Source organism: Maniola jurtina, chromosome 1 (assembly GCF_905333055.1).
Source record: "Maniola jurtina chromosome 1, ilManJurt1.1, whole genome shotgun sequence".
Lineage (NCBI taxonomy): Eukaryota > Metazoa > Arthropoda > Insecta > Lepidoptera > Nymphalidae > Maniola > Maniola jurtina.
The window spans coordinates 15,342,186-15,365,641 of record NC_060029.1 but is presented as its reverse complement, the minus strand read 5'-3'; the positions used below and the strand labels follow the sequence as shown (position 1 = coordinate 15,365,641).

Sequence of the window (23,456 nt, the reverse complement as noted above, 5' to 3'; positions counted from 1 at the left end):
ACTAGCTGATGCCCGTGGATATAGGTTTTTAATAATCCCGTGGGAACTCATTGATTTTCCGGGATAAAAAAGAGTAACAAACGTCCATATATCCATCCATACATACAAATTTTCGCGTTTATAATATTTGTAGTAAGTAAGATGTAAGTTAATATTATTACAAGTGTAAATTAAAAATTTATAACACCCCCGACTATTAAAGGTTACAGTAACTAGAAAAGAGCTTATAACCTTCAAACGGCTGAACAGTTTTCTTGGAATATAGCTAAGAACCCTCTCGATCAAGCCACCTTTCAAACAAAAAAAAAAACTAAATTAAAATCGGTTCAGTCGTTTAGGAGCTACGATACCACAGACAGATACACACGTCAAACTTATAACACCCCTCTTTTTGGGTCGGGGGTTACTAATAAATCAAACTACTGCACATAGCAACATAGTAAGACGATCTTGGCTTATGAATGGATCGCAATAATTGTCGAATAAGCCTCGATCGGGTCGCGAAGAGAGATTGTCCGCGCCCAGGCACTCCTCGCGATCCTATCTCGCGCGCGCCCTTTCCACGCCGCGACCTCTCGAGCCATTGATACCACACTGAGTGGCAAAAATATACCTACTTACAGTTCTTTGTATACTTAAATCATTCAAAAAAAAAAAAAAATAGTAGGTATAGCAAGTATTCAAGTAGATATTTATATTAATTTATCATCTGATGGTTCCTTTAGTAGTTCAAATGATAATAGGTGGTGCGAATAACTATTCATACAAAAAACCGGCCAAGTGCGAGTCAGACTCGCGCACTGAGGGTTCCGTACTAGGGTATATTTTCCAACATTTTGCACGATACCTCAAAAACTATTAAACATAAAAATAAAAATAAAATCTGTTTTAGGATGTACAGGTAAAGCCCTTTCATATGATACCCCACTTGGTATAGTTATCTTATTTTGAAAATTGAAACACATTTTAATTTTTTTTCAATGATGTAACCACAAATCCGCGGTTTTCAGTTTTATTCCTGTACTTGTGCTATGATTCTAGGTCAACGGGAAGTACCCTATAGGTTTCTTGACAGACACAACAGACGGACAGACTGACAACAAAGTGATCCTATAAGGATTCGGATTTTCCTTTTGACGTACGGAACCCTAAAAAACTACTATTACTCGAAAATATAAACCATAAGTTAATCCTGGAAAAAAGCACCTGCATGCGAATTGAGATGTTACATAGTAAGCACAAATTAGATTACGAAGAACTGAAACGTAGATTTATTCGACTAGTGGCGTATCAAGTCCTCGAGAGGCTCAGTGGCTTGGAAGAAACGAGGTGGGATATGATCAGAGGCAGCTGAGAGTCTGAGCGTGGACAATCTGCCCGAGAAAAGTGATCGCAGCTTACTCCACAATTACAGCTAAGGGAAGGGAATTCTATAATTTCCATCAATGAAATGATAAATGCTTGAATGATGCTTTAACCAATTACTACTTCTTATCTTCTACATTATAAAGAGAGCTTATGTGCAAAATTTCTGCTTTCTAGTTTCAAGGGCTTGGGCTGGGTGAAGAAAAACGAGTTGCAGCTCGCAAAAATTTTTGTTTGATAGTGCGTAGACATAGAGGTCCTTGCTAAAGATCCTTGATAGGGTTCTTCTTCTCTCTGGGCTGGTTTCCGCACTTAAACCTTGATAGGGTTACTAAGGTACCCGAACGGTGCCTATACGGGACCCTATTGCAAAACCTCTGTCGTTCGTCCGTCCGTCTGCCTATCAGCAGGTATATGCATCAGCAGGTAATAATAGGTAGAGAGTTGAAATTTTCAGTGTGTATTTGTATTGCCGTTATAACAATTTAAAAAAAACCAAGATGTCGTATTCCCCTGTAAAGTTGAAATCATATAATCAGCAGAATTGGCGTTTAACACGTTGGCTGGAGTGTATGAGCAGTTGTTGTCCACAAAGGAACTAAGGGCTGAGTGGGGAGTGAGGGCTAATCTATCATCACGGCCTTTTTGCGAAGCTCGAATGGTTCTTTTGATTTATCTTGAAGAGTGCTCCGGCCAGTGAGGTGCCCTGGCGCGTATTCTGCGTGCTGTACGGATTTTACGATTTCGTAACGATATGCGTATATTCATTGAGACGTTATTTGAGGAGCTTACGACAAAACGGTGTAGAAAAAAGCACAAAATAAAATGTGTTTCCTACCAATTACAATCCGAGTATCTTTAAAACAAGTTTCTGCTGGTTCTTCTCGGTAGGAAAGGCATTCCGAACTAGTGGTAGATGCTCTTGACGATTCAAAAGTACGTGTAAAAGTCTAATTGAATAAAAATAATTTGAATTTGAAAAAACAAGAGTGAATCTTCTAGGTAAACGCGCGTCTCATCTTAGATCTCATCATCACTTTCCATCAGGTGTGATTGTGGTCAAGCGCTTGCCTATTTCAGTGTTTAACATATTATAGCTGCTGATAGCTGCAGAGTTCATTTGACACTGGTTATTACTACATTGCAGCTACATTAATAGATTTTAAATTTTTTTCTTAGAAAACCTTCAATTGATTAAAAATATAAGTCAAAGCTCGGTGGCTGTCATTCAGTGTTAGACTCTGAGTTAACAAATTAGTAGGCAGGTCTTCAAACAATTAAAATAAAGTCAATAAGTGTGCTCAAGCCCTAAAAGGGTATTACGGAACACGTGTCTTGTTTATTTGACTCGCATTTACGTCGGAGGGCGTGTCTCGCGGAGTGGAACGTGTTAACATCGACGGCTCGTTAACGCGAGTTATGTGCCCTTCGCCGTCGCCCTGTGAAAGTCTTCACGTTCACCGACATCAGCTGAAGCACTCCAGATTGGAGGACAAGTTGCAAGTGCCTACGACTGGACTACCTATGAAGACTGGCGATTTCTTTGGCACTAGATAAATAAATAGTTACTGATGGGTATTGTAGTTCAATAGTATAATTAAGCTTAAACAACTTCGCGGACAACTTGGTCTGGGACCTATATTTGTTGTAATAATTCTAGTGTTTCGCTGTAAATAGGTAAAATAAACACTGTGGCCAGTGGTATTCATGCCGGATTTTCCTCACGAAAATAAGGAGTAAGTACCTACCTAAATAAGGAGTACCTAGAATAGCGTGCTTAATTTTTTAAATGTATCCAAAACTTACAATAGGTACACGTATGACAAGTATGCGTGATAGATCAATGTAGCTAGGAATTTGTATGTTGCCAACTGAATTTTGTATAACTTACCTGAAAAGAAAAAAAGGTGGTTATATTATGTGTGTATACTTGAGCAAAATTGTAAATTAAGTAAAGAAAGAAACTAATATTATTTGATATAATGTCATTTTATTTCAACAGCGTAAATTACAAAATAGTTTTCGATGAAGTCGCAACCACATAATAGTGGTAACGATACAATGTTTAAGCGATGCGAAGCTCCACCAAGAAATATTATAAATACAAAACTTTGCGAATAGCAAACGGCAATGAATCAAAAACAAAACAATGTGATTATCCTCGCGTATTCTGCTATTGCTGAGACGGGACAAGTTATAGGATGAAGTGAGCTTTATTTTAGTACCTAGTTGACGACTAAGGGCTGGCGCATATAATGGCGGAGCGCAGCGCAGAGCATGCCCGTGAAGTTTTCTAATTGCTTGAATTCGTACCAGAGAATGCGCGAGCACGCGCGGGACTGCGTGTGCGCAAGTATCCGCCCGGATGCACAATTGATTTTAGATATTATTTCAATGAGAATAATGTCGATAGTATTTTGACTGTGAAAAATGCTCTGCGCTGCGCTTCGCCATATGCGCCCCGGCCCTTAGAGAGGTTACGCACTCATCCGATCTGTGTCCGTGAAAATACGGATAATAAAAACTCGGACCGAACTCAGATATTGCTTACGCACTAGTCCGATATCTGATCCAAATCCCTATTCAGTGTATATCTTTTACATTTATGTACATCATTATCCGATTTGAATCCGAGGTACATCCAAGATATTCTCACGGATGACGGAGAAAACTCGGATGAAGGAAGTCGGAGCTAGTGCGTAAGCTACCATACAAATAGTTCTATGACTACTTCGGAACGCTTGCGCTGTAGAGCAAGGCGCTGCCACGTCGCGTTGCGTCGCGCAAATGCGTTTAGACCTTTAGTCCGCATGGTTTTCAAAATTCCATGGAAACACTATGATATTCCGAGATGCAAGCATAAAATATACTATACGTCAAAATTGGTTAAGCAAGCAGCCTATGAGTCTGTTTAACCAATTTTGACGAAATTTTAAAATGATGGGAAGGTAATAGGCGGGACATACAGACACACTTTCGCATTATCATATGCTTGATAATTCTCGCGGCTTCTTCCGCGTAGCGTAAGATTTTTACCCCGTGGGAATACTTTCTCTGGGATGCAAGGTATTTCTGTATCAAACTTTAAAATCCGTTAAACAAGCCGTAAAAAGGTAACAGACAGACACTCTTTCAAAATATAATAATATTTATAGCAAATGGATATGGATTAGGTTGAAAATAAGTAACTGTCGATTGAAAAAAACCATCCCACAAGGGAATAAATTCACAAATAGGTAGGCTTTACTTATAGCAACCTGCAACAGAAATCAATAAAATACGTATAATTATAATAATTTACCAACAACTTTGAAATACCATATCGGGTTTTAGCGATTTCGTTAATTTTAATGGCCCCTAAACTGGCTCATTATAATTTATTTACTATAAATTAGATAAACCTTAAAAGCATTTGTTATCTATCTAGATTAGGTCTAAGGAAAACAGTTTTACGAATATTTTATCGTTATCAGCTAAAAACACGTCTCTATTTATTATTCTAATGATCAGTTGTCGAAGATTCGGTATCTTAAAATTCTGTTATGTAAAAAAACGGCTAAGTGCGAGTCAGACTCGCGCACCGAGGGTTCCGTACTACTTAATTAAAAAAAAATGCGCACAAGATCATTTAATTAATTAAAACAAGAAACCCTAATGTGAACGAAGGGTGGTCGTTAAACAAAAGAAGTGTTGAAGTCGTATCTAGTAGTTACCGCTGTCGCTTGTGATTCGGCCTCGGCAAGGAGTTCGACAAGAGGTAAGCGCAAAATTGAAGCGGTACTTTTTAAAGACCGTCTTTTTCTACTTTATCTTATTATTATATTTACATCTTTCTTATACAAATTACTTGCAAAAAATTCACACTCGATCATTTCCCGCTATCGCTTGTGACGTGGGGCTGGTAAAACGTTCTAGAAGAGGCAAGCTCAGGAAATGGAGCGGCACCCGGTGGAGGCGCGCGATAAATCCCTCACAAAGACCGTCTTCTTTCTCATTTATTACTTGCAAAAAGTCACACTTGATACATTGCCCGCTGTCGCTTGTGACTTGAGCCAGGTAAAGAGTTCGACAAGAGGCAAGCGCAGGAAATGAAGCGGCACCCGGTGGAGGCACGCGATAAATCCTCCACAAAGACCGTCTTCTAGCCACTTTATTAACATCTGACAAATTAACTACGAAACTTTTGCCTGCCTTGATTGATAGGTAGCATTTTTCTGGGAGATCATTCGTGAATCAGCTGATTTAATAAAAGAAAAGTAAATGCCGATTTTTACAATGACTGCCCAAAAAACGTGTTTTCAGGGTTCATGTAAGTATGTGAGTTTCCTTAACCCACCATAACTTCTAAATATCTGAACAGATTTGGATGTATGGGGTATCACTCAAATCCTTAGGACACCATCACAAGTGACACTGGCTCTAAGATTAAGGAGTACCGGAATTAAGGAAAAATTAAGAGTTCCCACGGGATTTTTGGAAAAACTGACGCAGTCGCGGGCATTATCTAATTGTTTATAGAGTAAGATATTCGAAAGCATAATTTTCTAAGCAGTTATAGAGATATGTCCATTAAAAATAAACAGGAAGTGTTAATCAAAACATTCAGTATCAACACTTTCGCTCGAAGTAATCCGAACAGAGACAAAGGCGCATCATTCAGACAAACTGAACAAATGAACGAGTGAACGAATGAGCGAATGAAATAGATGGGGGTAAACAATATCTTATTTTGCAATAATCCCGCGTAGGAAGCTCTGCTAATTTCCTGAAAGAGATCGGGTGAGTCGTTTACCGTTCGCCATTTTAAACTTTGCTTTATAGTCTATGGTGATAAACAAGGGTGGAACGAAACTGTTTTATTTTTGTAAAATTATTCTTTGATTGTTTAAGTAAGCTGTATTAATTTTCTGGATTGAATGTGTCATAAGGTTTTCATATTAAAAATAAGACATCAATTAGTTCCATTGAACTGCCAAATTGTAAGCAAATACATACGTAGATTTGCACATTTTTTCGTCCATACCATATTTCGCCCATATACCATGTTGTTCCTGACAAATAGACTGCGGTATTCGAAAGGGCAAAATACTTTATTCTAAAGAAAAGTTAATAAAATTGTTTATTTACGCGAAACAATATTCTAACTCACAATTTAAATATTTTCAAGTACTTTATTCTAAAAAAAAGTTTAAAAAATTGTTTATATTATGTGAAATAATATTCTAACTCACAATTTAAATATTTTCTAATACATTATTAGTACCCTATTTACACAAAGGATAGTAATATTAAAAAAAACTTTAAAAAAAAGAAGTAAATTAATAATAATAATCACCGTGCAACTTGCATCCACTTTTACACACAAATAATAAAGAAAAAATAATTAGCATTCCTACATGTATTTATGGAGAGGACGTTTTACGAAAGATTGAAAACGTAGAGAAAATGCCTCTTCCATAGTTAGCAGACAACGTTTGAACAAAATTCAAAACAGAATCTCTATGCTCGAATAAGTTGAGACAACATTACTACTTATTGAATCCCCGATTGATTTCACGTTCCCGATTGTTTCGGGGGATTTATTTACCTATCGGGTGCGGATGTACGCGATAGTTGTTTAGAAAATACAATAATCGAAATAAGATGGGAATATTTATTTGTTTTAGAATAAGTTTGAGCGACAGATTAAAATAAGTACGAATATTACTAGGGATTTAGTTATTTTCAATAACTAGCTTTAGGTTTTTCTCAATTTTCCAGGACAAAAAGTATCTTCCGTGTATGTCCGTCTCCGGAATGCAACCTATTTTTGTACATTTCCGTCAAGATCAGTCATCGGGTGAACCGTGAAAACGTACCAGACAGACATACATACATAATATTTCATTAATAGTGTGGATGTGGATAGTAATAAGTAAGGTTAACATTAGGAAAGATTTTTTCGTTGGCTCTACTATGATTCACTCAGAATGAGAAGGGTTAGTCCACCAGCTGGCCAAGTGCATATTATCAGACTTCATACACCTTTGACAACATTATGGAGAACAGTTATAGTTCGTTCACACAGGCTGCGTAAGCGTTGCGTAAGCGTAGACGTAGCGCGTACCATTGCGTTGCAATGTATGGAACTGTATGAAACATAGCACACCGCTTGCGTAAAGCTTGGAAGCGTTAGGGGTTTACGCGCTTCACTACGCACGTGTCACGTGTACGCAATTGGTGTGAAAAGGCCGATGCGGGTTTCTTCACGATGTTTTGTTTGGCTCTACTCTTGTACTACCAAGGGTGATTACTGATTAACTTTAGTCTTTTATTCTAAAGCTTTTCATAGAATTAAAAGACCAGTGAATTAGAGAATTATTTTTCTTTCTTGCAAGGATTGGCTCGAGCAGGAATTAATGCTGTTTTCTCACACCTAAAGACGCAGAATCTTTTGCTAAAAGAAAAGCTTTCATAAATCTGAATATTTACAAAAAAATCCCATCATGTAGCAGATAAACATTTCTAAATAAAAAGTGTCCGCCAGGAGCGTGACACAGTGACAGACATAATAGGAAATTGCGGCCGGGACCATGTCACGTCGTCGTCGCCATATTGAATATATTTCCACGCTGATTGCCTTTTATGACTGCCATTTTGATTTCGAAACTTCTGTCTGATTTACAGGATATTTTTTAAGAATTTGGAGTTCTTTCTGAGGAAAATGAAAGTTAAGACTTCTTATTTACCTTTTTTCATATGTATTTTCATATTGTTAGGTAACTGTTAAACTATTTTTTTTCAATTTTCTAATTTGTCTCCAAAAATGACCGCCATATTCAAAATTCATTTATTTACTTACATTACACGTACGTGTTTGAGTCACAGAAATTCATGTGTAGGTATACCTAATTCATCTAGTAGAGCATCAAATTGGCTGTGACAGACGGACGGACGGACAGACAGACACATGAGTGATCCTATATGGGTTCCGTTTTTCATTCGGACGTACGGAACCCTAGAAATATATCACTATTGATGAAAGTTATCAATCTCCTTGAACTTTAATATCAATTTCGACACATGATTTATTGGGTTACTATGCATTGTAAGTATTTAAAACAATTGCTATCGGTTCGTTCGTCTGTGTAGGAAGACAGCTATCGGCGCATCGCTGATTCACGATGCGTTTGACTCATCCAACCCTTTGTGTGTAAAAAATTACGCAAGCTTCTATAATATTCTAATAACTAAGTATGCAATGAATATGCTATGGGTAGATGGATATTATCTATTAATAGATTGTCGTAATTTTATAGTTTGTTTAATATATGAACTTTATAATATACTAGCCGATGCTCGCGGCTTCGCCCGCGTGGATTTAGGTTTTTCGAAATCCCGTGGGAACTCTTTGATTTTCCGGGATAAAAAGTAGCCTATCTCAATAAATAGTTTATTTGGATAAGGATTAGTATTGGACGATAATATGATCAATAAACATAGGCTAATAATTTTAATTACTTTTATTCTATGGAAAAGTGGTTATAATGGATAAAATATAAATGTTTGGTTTATACTATTCCGGACTTTTTTGTAGGCATTATTGAGTTCTACAACTTTTCTATAGAAGTCAACCATACATCTCTAACCATTTAGGGCTTAGGCAGCGTTCGCGAGAATCGTTAACGTACGGCAGTTTTTTCGACGCCTTACTCTACAATTTTCACTACCACGAAAAATCCTATCTATTTTCCGGGATAAAATATAGCCTATACGGATTCGGAAGAATCCCTCTAAGTAATAGTAAAAGAAATTTTGAAATCGGTCCAGTAGTTTTTGAGCCTATTCAATACAAACATACAAAAATACAAAAATACAAAGGTTTCCTCTTTATAATATTAGTATAGAAGTATAGATGAAAGACTAACTTATGTCCCGCGACTTCGCCCGCGTGCACTGCAGAAATTTCGGACCCCTATTTTAAATCACCTAGCTGGACGGATCGGGCTGAAATTTGGCATGCAGGTAACTATTATAACGTTAACATCCGCTATCCGAAACCATTTTTGCAACTCATAAATAAAGGTTTGTGTAGTCCGCGCGGACAAAGTAAGATACCTATAAGTAGTTTTCGGTTCTATGCAGAGATAATATTAGTCAGGCAGTAATAAACTTTAGAAATGACGTGCAAAAAGTGATCCACTAGACTTTCACCGGTTTAGTAAGTTTTCATCTAAGTAGCATTCTACGTAGCGAATAAAAGTAGCCTAGTATTTTAGTATACGAATATCTATTTTAATATGGATTGTACGGAGCTCGATAGAGGAATACCGGGTATCGGGTAGCTGGCAGAGGGATGAGGTCAGATATTTCAATTTAAGATCGGATATTGGCGCGGCCGTGACGCCGCATACGTCTCAGATGGTGGCGCCTTATCGCTATATTAAAATCTTATGTATGCAAGACTTATGGCGGGCCCCGGTTATGGGACGATGGATACTGTGATACAGGGAATGGCTGCAGATTTGGTGGACATTTATGAGGTGTTTTCCTTATATATTAAGCATTTTATTCTATCCTTGTGTCGTCGATATTCCATGTACACGCACGAAACGTTTTGCGTCACCATTCCTCATACGCATGGCTAAGGTTTGGAATAGGTACCTACTCTTCCGCGATCTGTGCTTCCTACCAATTACGAAACACGAAAGCCGAAGCAAAGGACCTATCCTGCCATATACCATCAGTGTTATGGTATATGACATATACATATATCAGTGGTATGCCATATACCATAAGTGTAATGGTATCATTAAGCGACTATGATGATAGAGATGGGACCTAATGGTACCACAGAAAAAACTAATAACACTCGTCATCAGTGGAACCTACCATAATCTACTATTGTCATCCAAACCGTGTCGTGTATGCCAAGTTTCAACTCAATCGAACAATTATTGGAAGTAACCAGGCGCAGTCCATAGGCATCACATACTTTGATTTAAACTATTCAGCGTTGATAACTACGATATAATGTAAAAAAAGGTCCGTCACCCATCCAGTTACCCACTTAACTTAATGTTTCATCCGAAAAGGGCAGTAGTAATATACCTAATACTGAATATGCATCAAGAAAGAACAACTCTAATAAGGCAAGCCTACCTTTTTCGAAAGTGATTGATAAAATCAATCCAAAGTCACAAAAGGTATCAACTTGCAAACTTGATACCGGTTCGAATTAGGGTAAGAACAGACAACCGACATGTAGTTTGATAAAATGTTATATGACATTTTGTATAACAAGTGTAAATTAAAAATTTATAACACCCCCGACAAGTGAAGGTTACAGTAACTAGAAAAGACCTGATAACTTTCAAACGGCTGAACCGATTTTCTTGGATTATTTCGCGCCTACGATCCAAAGTATCTGAGTTTTCCAAAACATCATTTTCAAATAAATAATAATTATATATCAAGGCAACGTCCATCTTAACAGCTTGACATTTGTCAATTGACATAATATTATGAACCTAACGGTTATCTAACCTGCTTTTCTACAAGAAAATTAGAAAAGAGCTGATAACTCTTAAACGCCTGAACCATTTTTTTTGGATTATAGCTAAGAACACTCGATCAAGCCACCTTTCAAACAAAAAAAGTAAATTAAAATCGGTTCATTCGTTTAGGCGCTACGGTGCCACAGACAGATACACAGATACACACGTCAAACTTATAACACCCCTCTTTTTGGGTCGGGGGTTAAAAAACCGTAAAATCTAGATGACATACTATTGAAGCGATAGAACCATTCTTGGACAGATTGTCTAGGTCTTTTAAGCATCATACTTTAATTTATCTGATCAACTTATATTTAGTACTAGCTTTTATCCGTGACTTCGTCTGCGTGATATAATTTATAGCCTGTAGTACTCGGGGATAATGTAGCCATCTGTCAGTGAAATAATTTTCAAAATAAAGAGATTACCCCTTACATACACTATACAGACTAGCTATTTGTATATTATACATTTTCTATTTTAGTGATTCCATTAATTATCTCATCAAGAGTAATTTTTGTTATCATTAAAGAATTTTACTTTAGAAAATACAGGACGCGAAACTATTGCAAGACTTATATTCAGAAAATAAATATCATTAAATTTTATTTATTTGACCCTCCCCTGCAACGCTCGGATTGAATCCCTGAAAATTCTTTCTGGTTGTGGGAATCTGACGTCATAGCTATAACCTAGGTGCAAAATCTCGAGTTTCTAGACCTAGCAGTTTAGGCTGAAAGAATTTTGATGTTAATAGCTAGCCTGTTTCTCCTTTTAAGATTAAACGACTGTTTCTATGATTAAATTCTTCCATTGTTGGATTAAATGGACATGGAGTTATTTTTATTGTATTGTGACCAAAAGCAATTCAATGCCGGTAAGGCGATTAATTTTTTTAAAACAAATAGTCTCAAGTGTGGATATTACTTAACCAGACCATAGTCTATAGAACGTCTAGCCACCCCTGCATGGCTATCTGCGTGTACGCAATACACACACTCGTAACAAAACAAATGACAATGCAAACTAAACTCTACATCTACACAACAAGACAAAAATTACAATGTCCAATTTTCGGAGAATGTGCATGGAAAATTTTATTCTAATAAACCTTCATATCGAATGCACTTTGAATATGACGCACCGAAATTTGGACCCTACAGTTCTAAAATTAGAGTCTAATTTATTTTGGAATTTAATTAAGTGTTGCAGAAATGTATTGCAAAAGGCCAGGCCTCGTGATATGACTAGGTAATTGATTGATCGTATCGATTCCTGATCTCTAACGGGACGGTATACGTGTCGTCCTTTTTGAGTTAAAAATGCCGATATTTGAATGTTTGAGCACGTTTGCGTCTTCCTATCGTAGCGGTTTGTGGAAACTTTATTCAAATTATACAGTAGTTTATAAAAAACACAGCTTGAGCAAAACATGTAGTGATTTCGTATATCTTTCGTTATTTTATAAAAGCTGAAAGTTTCTCTGCGTATTTATTTATTTATTTATTTATTATTATAAGGTACGCCCACAGCATGTTCACAAAACACTTAAAAATACAATAGTATAGTCTTATTCAGTGTGACACACCACTTACGGGCACACACAACTCGTATTGTCCCCAACACAGGAAGTTTGGATCGGTGGCTTTGGGAGATAAAGTTTTTAATAATTTTGTTTTAATATTTTCTTCAGGATGATATTAGAAATCACGTCGTGCATTCCCCGACGTTTAGGTTGTGATCTATAGACTTTGCTCAGACTTAGGTACGTCACTGTTAACAGGGCTTTCTCCGTCACTTACTCCATACAATCGTAGTCCCAATTTCATTTGAATATTAAGCAACCAAAGTCCATGAAATTTTGTAGACATATTCTAGAAACTAATATCGGTGCCTGTGGTGTTTTAGATTTTTCTACAAATATGTGGTTTTAAAATTACAGGGGCTCAAAGATTTGTATGTGAATTTTTAAGACCGCGTAACTTTGAAACCGAATATTTTAACGGATATCTGGAAAACCACAGGCATAGATATTAGTTCCCGGAACGTTTCTACAAAATTCCATTGAGTATGATTGGTTAGTATTCCAATGAGAGACGAACTACGTTTGTATAGAGCGAGTGACGGAGAGACCCCTCTCGGAAGAGCGTTTATATCATTGGCATAAATCTGTCTCGTTTTAATCTGAATGAAACTTAAGTCAGAGTAGGAACGCTCAAACGATCTGGCAGTCAAACTCTACCTTCGGGCTTTGCATATTTCATACGCTAATTTATTTTATCACAATTTTTGTTGAATGTTTTTCGAAAGTACATCGCCCTGGAATAGAAAATAACAAACTCTATTATTATCGCTACAGCAGCGCGCCAGTGGAACGTTATCAGTCATTATCGCTCGTTATCGCGCGCTATCGCTTATCGCGCAGTCATTAGTGGTGCGCCGCCGTGAAATGACGACCGGAGAGGCATTAGAAAATATTTTTGTAATTTCGAATTTAACTGAAAATCAGACTACCATACTTATATATACTATTTAACATCCGACCCAAAAAGAGGGGTTGGAGAGGAGTTTGACGTGTGTATCTGTGTATCTGTCTGTGGCATCGTAGCTCCTAAACTAATGAACCGATTTTAATTTAGTTTTTTTTTTATTTGAAAGGAGCTTGATCGAGAGTTTTCTTAGCTATAATCGAAGAAAATGGGTTCAGCCGTTTGAAAGTTATCAGCTCTTTTCTAGTTTTCTTACAAAGGTGTTTGTGTCGGGGGTTTTTTAAATTTTGAATTGTTTGGTTTGCCAGCATCTGGGTACAATGCCTCGCATGCGGTGGTCTCGATGAGGTTTTAGATTTGTTTGATTATTAATTTTTTTAGTTTTAATTTAGATTTAAGTTTATCTTATTAAAAAAAACTCTTATGTTTATGTCTACAAAAAACAATTAACATTATAAATACGAAAGTGTACCTATATGCCTGTCGGTCTGTCAACTAGCTTTCTACGGCCCATCCGTTTATTAACCGATTTTGACACTTGCATCCCAGGGAAGAACATAGGCTACTTTTGGTTCCGGAAAATTGTTCCCATTGGATTTTTTAAAACCTAAATCCTAACTTCTGTTAATTTATTTGGCAATTGAAAAACGATCCTTAATGAAGAAACAAAGTGACATACAAGATTTAAAAAAAATATGTTCTACGATTAAACATGTAGTTACAAAAAAATATTGAAAAATGAAAATACAGGTAGGTAAAAATATTTACCAAATATATACTTAAATACAAATGCATAATTTTGTAATTAAAATTAGTCTTAATATTTCACGCCACAAAATTGCATAAGATCGTTTATTTTTTGAAAATGAAAAATATAAGTCAGCATAATAAAACCATTAAATCCAAGATCTCCAAACATTATTTGCAATAAATAAAACGAAAGTGTCTATAATAATGCCAATAATGCATACTAGTGTTCTCGAGATCTTTATCTTCTTGAATTTATATAGATTTTAATGATATTAAAAACATTAAAATAATTTATTGATATGTTTATTAACTTAACTATGTGATCTTTCATTCTTCTTCAAATATCAAAGATCTAAGATTAAATCAAAATGGGTCATAAAGATAATAATTTTGACGAGATCTGTTTTTTTTTTTGCAAAAAATTCAATTTAAAATAACTAGATTTCTAAGAAAGAAGTTTTAGTAGCAAATATGAGTGTATTAAAACTATAAATAATTAAAAAATAAAAAGGCAACTGCACTGCCATGTTGAATTTTTTTGTAGAGACTCGAGAATCCGGATGATGTAAGGATTCTAACGATACCTCATACATTATTATACCCCAGAAGCTATGGTGGTAAGACACACACACACACACACACACACACACGCACACGCACGCACGCACACACAGGCGAGCACGACTTAAAAACGGATTAGGTTCTCAATTCGTCGAAATATTTTTTTTATAATATTAGTGTGATAAAGAAACTCACATACAAACCCTGAAAACATTAGGTACATTCATTTTTGAGCAGTCATATAAAAAAGGATCCGATAGATCCTAAGGATCCTTTTTTTTTTTTATCGCTGGGAAATGCTTTTACGCATCCCTCCCGGAAGCAGACGGCCCCGCTGGGTTTTAGTGGGTATTCTGGTTGCCAGCGAGTCCCACATACCCCACCGGAAGCAGCGTGAGATCCTAAGGATCCTAGGCTGGCTTTATTAATCCCACAATAAGTCGTTTCGAAAAGCAGCGTTCACGATATAGTTGCAACAACTAAATCATACGAAGCAAGTTTAGTTGTTGGAAGTTATTCGCGCTATCGGCGAGGAAGGAATATTTTAATTGGCACACAATAAAATGTGAGTATGTTCGTCCGTGGCCGGCCCGTATCGATTGCAAGGGAATAGGGAAGCGCTAAGTCGATACTTTTTAAAATATAGTGTTGCACGCGTCGCAATAGATTATTATGTCATATCGATAAAAAATAAAAATGTAAGTTTGAAAAAATATGTGATTAAAGAAAAGTTAAAAGGAGTTAAGGAGTTCTTAAATAAATAACTATATTGGTAACATATTCCTATTCGAGAAAAACTACTGCCCATAACTGGAACATAAGTATGCTGCTGAGTGCATTTACAAATACAACTCACAAGACATTGAAAATCACTTGCACAAGGTCATCAAAGTGATTTAGTTATGTTTTTAGTGCTGTCACTTTTTCACAAGAGCAGGCGTTTGTCAAAATAGTGTCATTATTTTTAAAAAAAACTAAATCAGTTTAAACATCTTTGTACATTGTGCAAGGGGGCCTAAAAGATACAAGAGATATATTTTAAACGACATCAAAATTAAATTTAGAATCGCGCTTCATTTGCTGTCGTTTAATAATAATTATATACCGATGTATAATAAATCGATATTCAAATTGGAAGAGCGATTAACGGAATATCGATGGCTATAAAAGGCAGCCCTGTTGAGGTGGCGTGCGCGCGCGCAGATCGGTCTACCGATTGCCCCCGCGCAGGTGCGACAGAACCCACCTTCGTGACAATATAATTGTCCCGCATTCATTCCCAAGTCCCTTAATTTATACCTAATAGTGAGATAATCGCATACTTTTTCGCACGTCTCATTTACATTTTAAGCTCTTATCTCTTCTCCAGTGGGATACAATAATGATATTCGCGATCGGGACTGATGATAGTTTTGCTTTAGTGACGTGCACTTGTTAAGCTTTCTTTGACATCGAATTGCGACTTCATTATTTTTTTTTAGCTACAAAATGCTTTAATTTGACAGTATGTTTGATAAGAATAATATAATGGACTCTACTCATATTTGAAAATTGTTTTAGGGATAAAATCGCCAACCAAAATGTCCTAGTCACTCTTTATCATCATCAACCCATTGCCGGCTTACTATCAAGTACAGGCTCGAAATGGAATGGGGCGTAGTCCACCACGCTGGCTATGTGCAGATTGGCAGACATCACCATCTTTGAGAACATTATAGAGAACTTTTAGGCATGCAGGTTTCTTCACGATGTATTCTTTGCCCGTTAAAGCAAGTGAAATTATTCATTATAAGCCATTTTAAATATACCGAATAAGTAAAATTTACGTATGCAATGAATATGCGCTACTTGTTCTTGTCGCTACATTAAAGTGACATTATCGATATAGTGTAGGCACATCCCTAGGCCACAAGTCAAGCGTGCAGTATCGAAGTGTTGAAAAGTAAAGATTCCCTTTAGGTTTATATTTGTAAGCGTGAGGCTAGCTCTTGTTTCCCCGCGGATTTAATTGGCGAATGAGGAATGGTGGATTTCTAATCTGTGCTCATATTTTAAAAGGAAACATATTGCCCGGCGAGTGATAAATTTATTATTTTCCTAACGCAATTGTTTTTGTTTATTTTTTTTGTAGTTTATGTTCCGGGAGATTGCAATTTGTACGTCATGGGACGATTTTGAGTTTTTAACCCCCTATCCAAAAAGAGGGGTGTTATAAGTTTGACGTATGTATCTGTCTATGGCATCGTAACTCCTAAACTAATGAACCGATTTTAATTTAGTTTGTTTGAAAGGTGGCTTGATCGAGAGTGTTCTTAGCTACAATCCAAGAAAATCGGTTCAGCCGTTTGAAAGTTATCAGCTCTTTTCTAGTTACTGTAACCTTCACTTGTCGGGGGTGTTAATTTTTTTTAATTTACACTTGTTGGAAATACTATTTGACTTCTTTCGTATCATTACCCATATTATGAATGCGAAGATGTGTTTGTTTGTTGATTTATAAGTTTATTAGTTTTCCTTCAATCTCTTCGCAACGGAGCAAACGGTCCGATGTGATTTTTGCATGGGTTTGGTTAAAGACCTGGAGAGTGATATAAGCTATTTTTTATCCCGGAAAATCAAAGAGTAGGTATCAACGGGATTTTCAAAAACATAAGTAAATCCAAGCGGAAAATGTCACGAGCTTCAGCTAGTAAAACATATTGTTTAAATGCTTTGATAACGTTTAAAATAGGCAGTTGTACTTTTATAGTTACACGGGCTCTAACCTTTTAATACAAATCTAATTACGCTCTATAAGTAAATCTAAGTCCAAGTATTTAGCTTCTGAACTAATTTTACTTCTGAAAAACTGAAAACCGGCCAAGTTCGAGTCGGACTCGCGCATCAATGGTTTCGTACTCGGGTATTTTTTGACATTCTGTTCGATAAATCAAAAATTATTTTGCATGAAAATAAATAAAAATCTGTTTTAGAATGTACAGGAATTCCCTATCATATGATACCCCACTTGGTATAGTTAGTTATCTTACTTTGAAAATTTAAACACATTTTTAATTTTTTTTTGGATGATATAACCACAAATTCACGGTTTTCGGATTTATTCCTGTACTTGTGCTATAAGACCTACCTACCTGCCAAATTGCATGATTCTAGGACAACGGGAAGTACCCTTTAGGTTTTTTGACAGACACGACGGACGTACGGACAGACAGACAGACAACAAAGTGATCGTATAAGGGTTCCGTTTTTCCTTTTGAGGTGCGGAACCCTAAAAATTGAAAGCTCTGTAAGTATCTTTTTTTACATAAATAATAACATTGTATTTATGTCGGTAGTGGTATTAGTAAAACGTGAGAAAGTACCCTTGCTATTGCATTTCTCACGCCTTACAAACGGAAAAGGAAACCGTTTAATGGTATTTGTTTAATTGAAAGTTATGTATTTATATTAGTTCAATGTTTCAAACATTAACGGTCTTGCCTGAAAAAAAAATAACAAGTTTTATGATGATTAAATTGATGTTTTGCCAGTTTTGTTTTATCACGTCAGGTGAAAATACTTCTTGTTTTTTTTTTGTAATAAGACTGTTTCTTACTTTGAATGGAACCAGTCGACGAAGTACCTTGGTATGCTTTCTATAATCCATACTAATATTATAAATGCGAAAGTGTGTCTGTCTGTCTGTCTGCTACGTTTTCATGGCCCAATCGCGGAATTTGGTACAGACATGGGATACATCCCGGAGAAGGACTTAGGTAACTTCTAGGCAAATGCGTTCCATGTTAGGCTGCATCATCACTTGCTAGCGGGTGTGATTGCAGTCAAGCGTTATTCTATAAATTAAAAAAAAAAAATGGCACCCGGATTATTTTCTTTGAAACCCCCATTAAGATAATATGCCAGCAAGTTTCTTTATATTATTGAAAAAGTCATTGAATCATCTTGAGTCCAGAGTCTAGCACACATACCTACCAGTAAGGCTCGCTAAGGCCACCTATGCACGATGCCCGCGTGGCCCATAAATCCCGCGGACACACGTACAAATTGGCGGAGATGGCATCGCGACAACGCGCTTGTCTGCACCACGCTCGCTTGTTAACGCCTGATCTGTACTAGGACTAGCCTACACTGCACGCACTATGAAAGTCAAAGTCAAAGTCACTTATTCAAATTGGAAAATTATTTATAACTAGCTGATGCCCGCGACTTCGTCCGCGTGGATTAAGCTTTTCGAAAATCCCGTTGAATACTTTGATTTTCTGGGATAAAATGTATGTCAATCTTCAGTTATTTGTATACCTAATATCCATGCAAAAAGTAACTAGTAAAATTTTATGAGGACATCAAAAATTGCGGAAACGGCAGGATTAGAACCTGCGTCTCCCCTGGGTATCGCCTCCTAAGCACCTTTGACCACTAGGCCACGGTTTACTTACTGCCAGTGCCGAAATGATTGAATTTACCGTCGTTTTAGCTAAAGATAGAATACTGAAAATGTCATAAAATACGAGATTAAGTTAAAGCCTCGATAGTTCAACGGTTGAGGAGTGGACTGAATTCCGAAAGGTCGGCGGTTCAAACCACACCCGTTGCACTATTCCCACTCCTGGCACAAGCTTTTACGCTTAATTGGAGGGGAATGGGGAGCATTAGTCATGATTATCACGGCTGATATTCGTTAAAAAAATTATTATCAGTTAATATAAAAGAAAGTGACTGACTGACTGATCTACCAACGCACAGCTCAAACTACTGAACCGATCGGGCTGTTTAACATGCAGACATCTTTCATGACGTACACATCTGCTAAAAAAGGATTTTTGAAAATTCTACGGGGAAGTCGCGGGCATAAGCTAGTATTATCAAACAACAGTCACACGCACTCTTTTAACGCTGTCCGCAAAATAGATTCTTTTAACTTGGTTACTATAAATTCAACAAAATAAACGATTTGCGAAATAGCAAAATTACATCACAAGATTTGTTCTAAGAGGCCCAGACTCTATTGCAATATGTGTGTACTAGCCTAAACCCCATAGCTATCGTATCGCATAGTGACTACGCCCACAGTTCAAGCAATCATTATATTTCCACTCTCTACATTATTTTACTCTCGCAACAGGTTACTATTTGATTGAGCAACATTTTAATCTGCTTCCTCGAAGTAGGAAATGCGCTATGCAAAATTACCTACAATAAGAATAATATTAATTATTTGATGCATAATAAAACAATTAGCATACACTTAAATAAACAATTGCTATTTTAATTTTATATAATAATATTTAAAACTTAAATAAAATAACGGTATGTTTTCCGTGAAGAAAAATGTACTAGGTATCACCTCAGATTATTATATTTAGATTAAGAATTCTAACTAAGTCATTTTTCAGTTTAACTGAGTAGCCACATGTACCCAAAACACACCTAATAACTCAAAATTTAAAAACCCCCGACCCACAGACCTCTATAAGAAAACTAGAAAAGAGCTGATAACTTTCAAACGGCTGAACCGATTTTCTTCGATTATAGCTAAGAACACTCTCGATCAAGCCACCTTCAGAACAAAAAAAATTGTTTAGGAGCTACGATGCCACAGACAGATACACAGATACAAACGTCAAACATATAACACCCCTCCTTTTGGGTCGGGGGTTAAAAATGCCGAATTCTAATCAGTTTATGATGGAAAATCAAAATGACAAAATAGTACAGATATTTTAGAAAAGTGAGGCCAAAAATTTGTATGAGAGCAAAACACATCCAAAATCTAACCGATTCGTCATTTACTCATAGACGTTCACTGTTAAGACAAGTCTCTCACACTCCACAATCTTACGACCGCCTTCATCAAGCGGCTACCTGCGATACGTTTGATGTCGTCACTCGTCAGTCCACTTAGGTCCTAGTGGGGAGGTCCAAAGCTGCGCTTTCTGGTGGAAGAACGTCATTCCAGCACCTTAAGACCCTAACGACTATTAGTTCAAAAAACTACTATTCTGAACCATGCACTTAACTTATTCGTGTAAAGGAGAAAGTTTGTATGTGTGTGCGTGTGTGTGTGTGTGTGTGTGTGTGTGTGTGTGTGTATGTTTGTTACTCCTTCACACAAAAACTACTGGACTGATTGGGCTGAAATTTAGAATGGAGATAGATTATACCCTGGATTAGCACATAGGCTACTTTTTATCTCGGAAAATCAAAGAGTTCCCACGGGAATTTTAAAAACCTACATCCACGCGAACGAAGTCGCGGGTAGCAGCTAGTAGATGATAATTTTGTCCAATCTATCACTAATAATATATTTTATTATCTTCGCCATTATATAGACTTTATTTGGTGCTATTATACAAATCTCCTAGCAGAAGCCATTGAGATCTCTATCGGCTCTCGGATTTACATGAAGACGAGATAAATCGTGATAACTATCTAGACTTCCAATGAGATTCGAGTCTTCCTTTGATTTATTAATTGAGCCAAAAAAATCGGAATCGTTTATGACGCCGTTTACGCAATGTTAACGCTGTTGTTAGATAAAGAGTTGGGTTTGATTCCCGGCGAGAACAGATGGAAATGATCTTGTAATACTTCTTATTCTTAAGCAACTTGCTTTGCGCTTATGATCGAAAATCGAATGAATATATGAATTTATGATCGTTGCGGAACGCTTATTTATTTTTAAACCAATTCAAAAAGGAGGAGGAGGGACTTCAATAACCACAAACACTAAAAAGTAAAAAAAAAGCGAGCTCCACGCTTCGATTTCTAGTTTCTTATATGCTCGCTCGACTTCATACATGCATTACACGAGTAGACACAAAAAAAATATTTTACTTTTTAGTGTTTGTCGATTTTTTTTTTTAAAGAATATTAGCCACGTTAAATGACTAATAATCCCCTTTCCTCTCCAACTAAGCGTCAGGCTTGTGCTAGGAGTAGGTACGACAATAGAGCAAAGGGCGGGGTTTGAACCGTCGATTTTTCGGTTTTCAGTCCACTCCTTTACCGGTTGAGCTATTGAGGCTCTATTGAATTCGGTTTTTTTTGTTAGGTTAGGCTTACTATCGCCAAGGTCTGCAGTCTGCACCTCTACAATGTTGAACTCCCACGGACTCTCATACGAAGCGATTTGCTTCCTCGTTTCTAATACTCACTAGAATATGGAGTGCCCTTTCGGCTTCCATTTTTCCCGCTAGCTATCTTCAAAAGAAAAGTGAATAGGTACCTTCTGGCCAGACACCACCTTAAGCTGCATCATCTGTTTGGTATGACTGCAGTCAAGCGCAAATAAAAAAAAATTATAAAAAAGCGCCCTTATAAAAAAAAGGAAATTTCGTGTGGTGTGGACGCAGCTTTACCTACACTATGATCGCACCTTAATGAATGCCAACGTCATAGGTCATTTAGATGGATATCTGTATAAATATACAATTATGAAGAGTTCTCAGATCTTATCTGGGTAGAGATATGGCACCTCCGAATGTATTTTAATGCACATCGCGGCTTATATGTTATTTTAATTAAATATTAATACATAAAACTAAAAATAGAACCAAGTTTTCAACCATTAACTTTTACTCGAATAAATCAAAAGATGTAGCATCTTTTGTAAAACGTAACAAAAATATAATCTTGTAGGTACGAGTAATTTTACAAAACAGAATAATGCATCGATTGGAAGTAACTGGAGCGAGAAAATAGTCAATAGCTAGTCGTTTTCTCGTCCGCGGTGGGACAGGTGCCTAATTGACTAATTTCACAAATTAGCTTGATTTAGCCTGACTAAATCTTTATTAAAGTAATTTTAAAAGCGCCCCTTTTTATCTAATAATGGTAGGTATTTGATAAGTTATTGGTGAAACATACGGGAGGTGGGGGAAGACTGTTATTATACCGATAGAGCCCGTATGTGGCACGGTGATAACAAATGAGTTATCTGCCTATGTAGGTTACTCGAAATTTTATGTATCGCCTAACTAATTTGTGTTTGACAAGTTTGCGCTTGACTGCGATATCACTGAAGCTTTCGAGAAAAATTCGTCACTGGATTACCTATTACTACTCCCGGGACACCAGCCTGTCCGCACACGTTTGTGTGTTTGTGGGTAACATCAGGAATGAGGTCTGAGCGAAGTCAATCAAACGGGAGAAGGACAACACTATACGTAAGCAATAAGCTATAGTACGCGACAGGCCGAGATGGCAATCGGAGTGGCCGGCGCTAAACCGGTGCGGGATAGCGCGGGTGACGTGCGGGTGTGCAGGGCGTTCCCCCCGCCTCAAACCCCGATTGCCATCTCGACCTATGGGCTACTACACTACTATCGGCATCATTGCTTTTCGCTCGCGTGACAAGGTGTGAACCAAGTGACCGGCTTATTTTCACAAAATGTTCATAAATTATAGCGTTATAGCTTCTTCGATAAGTTTTCTTTCGGTTGGTAGAAATTGTATGAAAATCCATATAGGTACATAGATGTAGTTACATGTAGATACATGTAGTTTCTAAGATTAGCCCGAAAAAAAAAAATTCAAAAGAAAAATAAAACCGACTTCGAAAACCACAAACACTAAAAAGTAAAAAATAACTTTTGTTTAGCTACACGTGTAATGTACCTAGGTATGAAGTCGGGCGAGCATAATTTTACAACAAAATTAGAAATCCAAGAGTGAAGCTCTATATAAAAAAATAAAAAAAAGGATTCCGACGAATTGAGAACCTCCTCCTTTTTTGGAAGTCGGTTAAAAACACGAA

General features: G+C 36.8%; 1 protein-coding gene and 1 long non-coding RNA gene across 6 annotated transcripts in view; both read right to left on the bottom strand.

Moving 5' to 3' along the window:
• The window catches only part of LOC123866471 (zinc finger protein ush), a 240,163-nt gene that overhangs the window by 90,141 nt on the left and 126,566 nt on the right, over window positions 1–23,456 (bottom strand). The window lies entirely within an intron of this gene.
• On the bottom strand, window positions 8,850–19,146 carry LOC123866671. Its single transcript, XR_006796239.1, has 3 exons — window positions 19,044–19,146; window positions 16,400–16,402; window positions 8,850–8,864 (listed from the first exon to the last, which is right to left on the bottom strand). It is a non-coding gene; the product is annotated as an uncharacterized LOC123866671 (long non-coding RNA).